This window comes from Neofelis nebulosa, chromosome 11, assembly GCF_028018385.1.
Source record: "Neofelis nebulosa isolate mNeoNeb1 chromosome 11, mNeoNeb1.pri, whole genome shotgun sequence".
NCBI classification, from domain to species: domain Eukaryota; kingdom Metazoa; phylum Chordata; class Mammalia; order Carnivora; family Felidae; genus Neofelis; species Neofelis nebulosa.
The window spans coordinates 16,213,404-16,218,383 of record NC_080792.1 but is presented as its reverse complement, the minus strand read 5'-3'; the positions used below and the strand labels follow the sequence as shown (position 1 = coordinate 16,218,383).

General features: G+C 39.6%; 1 non-coding gene across 1 annotated transcript; it reads right to left on the bottom strand.

The window, feature by feature from the left end:
- Positions 1-1,236: 1,236 nt before the first annotated feature.
- On the bottom strand, positions 1,237-1,403 carry LOC131490679 (U1 spliceosomal RNA). The gene has a single exon (XR_009251190.1). It is a non-coding gene; the product is annotated as a U1 spliceosomal RNA (small nuclear RNA).
- Positions 1,404-4,980: the final 3,577 nt, after the last annotated feature.

Here is a 4,980-nt window from a genome sequence, read left to right as displayed (position 1 = left end):
CTGAAAAAACAGGTGAACAATGCAAGGGTTTAACCTGATAGTACATAAATAAATAGGAAAAAAAATCTAACTGTCCCAGAGGCTAACAAGTCTTTCAGAGTCCTGTAATACCAAGCATTTATAGGTAAACCACAAGTTTCTAAATAAAATGGTTATTACACACACACACACACACACACACACACACAAATACATATTTTACATGTATGCATATGATATCTGTATTTCTAATCACTTGATGTTTTAACCCCCCGACATATCTATCTCTATCTTTGGTATGTATATATAAAATGTATGCACATATTATATACTTATATATATATAATATATATACATGTTATATAATTATATACATGTTATACTATACTAAGAAGTTTTACAACATATACAAGTATAGATTTTAAAAAGTATAAGATAAAAATAAAAACCCTAATATTTAACTGCTTTTTTAATTCATTTATGGTGTAACATCATTTTTCTACCACTAAAATTTTATTAATGGTGTTCCGGTGACTTGCTTTTTAAATGATTTGTTCCCAGGGATAACCTCAGACTACCATGGGCTATTAGCTGAAGGCAGAATATAGACTCAGTGTGAGGCTTGTCATTCATTAGTTATGATGGATGCAAATTTATATTTTAAGCAGTCTTCTGGATAATTTCAGTGTCGAGATCTTTTCTGATCTCATTAGATCATTATTATTATTTTCATTCTCAAATGGAAGTAACAGAGGTATTGTTTTAGTTGTAAGAAGATTCCGTTCTGACATTTTGTTGTTCTCATATACTAAATTATAAATATTATAGGTCACCTATGGTTTCCGGTAGGTATATTTTAAAGCTACGTTTCCATATTGTGAGTGTTATTTGAATTAAAATAATTGAAATATATTCTGTAAAAACATTTAACTGGAAGCCCACCTTGTAACGCTCTGATGAGTATTATTACCTTCAGTGCCTCCTTCTGGTAGTCACTGTCCTTAGATTTCTCTGTCCTTGATGTTTGACTATATGATATGGCAATCCATATAGTAAATGTTTCTTTCCTTCTTTCTGGGTTTTGTTGTTGTTGTTGTTGTTGTTGTTGTTTAGAGAAGCATTTTTTAGTAAGGTTGATATATTGTGGTGCTGCACTCATAAAAGACATCAGAGTTCTGTATACTCTCTTAAAAAGTAACAGGCAGGAGTTAGAACGAAAGAGTGGGAGCACCATGTCTGTTTTTAGGTACTAGCCGTCAGAGGAGAGCGTGAACGCAGTTCCCCCATTACCACAAATTAAGCAGTCAAGTTTCCCACATTTGGAGAAATTGCAGGGGCCAGCACATCCAGGATGCAAAGGATAAGCCTCATCCTGGTGAAACTACCTTTGAGATCAAGTAAATGTTACATTCTTTCTTAATTTTACATAAGTACACTAACAACTAGTTTTCCCTGCACCCCTGAGGATCATCTTGGCAAATCTTGCTGTGAACATGCCTGCCGCCATTTTGGAGGCCCCTGGTATATACATAATGGCAGAAAAAGATGGCTATTGGGGCTGCCTTTGTGCAAATAGCATCTTTAATATATAATTTTTTTTCTAAATAGAAGCACACTTAAACATTTGTGACCTAGAGAATCTCATCTACAGTAAGCATAGTACATTGAACACATAGACTGAGCAGTGCTCTCAGATGAATAGCTCCATAGTAATACAGAGGAGGGCAAGACAAGAAGGTAATGATGACTCAGCTGGTTTCATAGTTGTACACTCTGCGCGTTTCCATTGTGTAGCATTCTACCACTCTGTTCTGTTCAATTCCGCTTTCTTTTTGGATTTCCTAAATATCTATCTCCAGCTCTGTCCTTATTGGATTCCAGAGGCACATTAAATCTTGCAGTTTAAAGGTACCTAGAATATATATAATCTAACTCCTTTAAAAAAATTTTTTTTTTAGTGTTCGTTTATTTTTGAGAGAGAGAGAGAGAGAGCGCGCGAGCATGAGTGGGGGAGGGGCATAGAGAGAGAGAGGGAGATACGGAACCCAAGGCAGGCTCCGGGCTTTGTGCTGACGGCTCAGAGCCTGACCAGGGGCTCGAGCCCACGAACTGTGAGATTATGACCTGAGCCGAAGTCGGGCGCTCAATCGACTGAGCCACCCAGATGCCCCTATATAATCTAACTCCTATTCAAAGCATAAATCCTCTCCACAAATGTCTTAGAGATGGAAGTCCAGTTTCTGGGTTTTCACTTGTGGCATAGGCTGTCTATTTCTACCATAAATCAGGTGTAATGGCTCCTATAATGGCTCCTAATCTTTTTAAGGTCAAATATTCACAGATCTCCAGGTGTAATAAACATGACAAAGAATTGTCAATACCCTGCTGAATTCCTTCTCGCATCCTATGGTCTGCTTTGCCAATCTTTTTTTAAAATTGGAAATACATGTGAAATAAACATGAAACAACAACCAAAAATACTCCATGTGTTTTGGTACAGCATAAAGTGATTCTGGTAGACCCTTTGATTTCGTCCTTGTACCACTATTAATGTAGATTAGAAGTACAATCACTTTTTGCAGAGGATAGAGTATGACGATTGTAATAATGTATTAGTCCACCCAATAGGCCTACCGTCCCTATTTTAAGAACTTCTGTAAGCATTTCTGCTAATAGGCATCCCTCATCATTTATTTGAGCATCTGACCTTTGGAAAGAATGAAATCTTTGGGGCGTTTTCGTTCGTGTTTCTAACCATCACTCTATCAGTACGTTTTCTTGCAGATAGAGACCATAAATTATCCATCATTTCATCTGCCGAGATAGGCGATGTAAATTTTGCATATTAGCTGTTTAATTTGTTTGCATTTGGCAGCCAAAGTAGTGTCAGATTATGTTGCAGCAGGACTACCCTCTTATAAGTTGGAATGAGGTGTGGCTGGGCATGCATCACTAATGAAAGAGGTAGGAAATGTTAAAGGACAGAGAACATGGGAAGAATTTGTCATAGCGCCAGCATAGAAAGGTGAACAATTAAAGCCCACACTGGAGGGAAAAGTCAAATCGTGAGCAGCTAGTTTTAATAGCCTGGCACATCCTGACATTTTAGTTAGGAAGAGCTTGTCTACATGGTCCTTAGACAGAGATTATTGTATATCTGGATTAACATTAGCATCTCTAGCTTTAAGATTAGCCTGTGCAGGTGTCACCAATTTTGTTTCTCATTACCGTGAGAAGAATCGCTCTCCTGCTCTCCATCCCCCGAATCTGCGTGCAGCTCCTACATTCCCCTTCCTTGATATCTGTCGAGCATGTGACAGTTAGCAAGCCTGGTGGTAGAATGGGCTTTGTTAGCCATTTGTACCTTGGAGCGAATGAAGTCCTTTGGTCATCTTCTGAAACAGCCTTTAATCTCTGAGTCTCTCATTGTCCTTGGGAGTGGCTTAGAGAAGGCACGTGTTATGGGAATTTGGCTTCTATAAGGCAACCGCCTATCAGAAAGCTCCAGACTGGTTAGGAACCCTGGGCGATTTCTTCTGGCCTTTGTTTCAGAAAGAGGCTAGATGCTTTAGAACAATAGAAATAGACAAACCTCATCAGAAGGAGGGATATAAACCTTACCCAAATGCTTCAGATAAATGAAACAATGTGGGAACAGAAACAATAATATCGCTCCACTCAAAGGAATGGCTTTCAGAAAGATAAACGCAGCTCTGCCTCTGCCTGTGATGCCAGGACTCACTGGGTGGCAGTGGGGTTGTGGGTATTCGAGGGCCAAGTAGGTTGGATATGCGGTAGAAAGAGCGGAATCAAATAATATAAAGGAGGAATAAATCAGGGATTCAGTCTAGCAGATCACAACACAGGGCAATTGGGGCCTTCTTGATAATCCATCTTTTTGTCATTATTGATATTGACAGAGTGAGAGAGCATTGGTCTGCTGCTAGTAGGAAATCCGCCTACTGGCCTAGAATCTCAAAACTTTGGCAGTCTTCTGTTTTGAGGTAATCTTAACACTCCAGATTTGGTCAGGTAGTTTCCTTGCTGTTAATTCCACGTTCGTTAAATGTCTCCTGTAGGCTAGCCACGTTAAGTACGGTTTTATTTGTATTTTTTCAACTAGGCTCTACATCCAACATGCGGCTTGAACTCATGACCTTAAGACATGACCACGAGGTCAAAAGGGGCATGCTCTACTGACTGAGCCAGCCAGGTGCCCCAAGTACAGTTTAAATACATGCTGAAGTCACATGGTAGGACCCATACATCTCCTTCAAGGCTTAAATCCCCATCCTATATCATGATTATGACTCTACCTGCTCAATTATATTATGGTCGTTACTGTTTACACCATGATTCTCAAAAGGGGTTGCGTTTGTCGAACTCTTACCTTATTCTCCCATTGTTCCAACACTAATTCCTCAAAGAACCCCGTGTGGTAGATATCAGTATTGTCATTATTATCATATATTACCGTTATTATTACTTTCTGAAGCTACTTAAGCCAAGGAGTATTACCTCACTTGTCCAAGCTGAGATTATAGAGCCAGGAATGAACTGAATCTCTATAGAGCCCATGCTCTGTGCCATTGCTTCTATGAAGTGTTCATGGGGGATTTTCTTGGGAAAAAAAAATCATGACTGCAGATACATGTTCTTCTAAAATGTACTTTAAAAATCAGTTTGTCTTGGGGCGCCTGGGTGGCTCAGTCGGTTGAGCGTCCGACTTCGGCTCAGGTCACGATCTCGCGGTCCGTGAGTTCGAGCCCCGCGTCGGGCTCTGGGCTGACGGCTCGGAGCCTGGAGCCTGCTTCCGATTCTGTGTCTCCCTCTCTCTCTTCCCCTCCCCTGTTCATGCTCTGTCTCTCTCTGTCTCAAAAATAAATAAAACATTAAAAAAAAATTAAAAAAAAATAAAAATTAGTTTGTCTTGATTGTTTTATAGCACTCTGATTGGCCATGTGCCTTTAAGAAATGGCAGGGCTCACTCCCCACTGCACC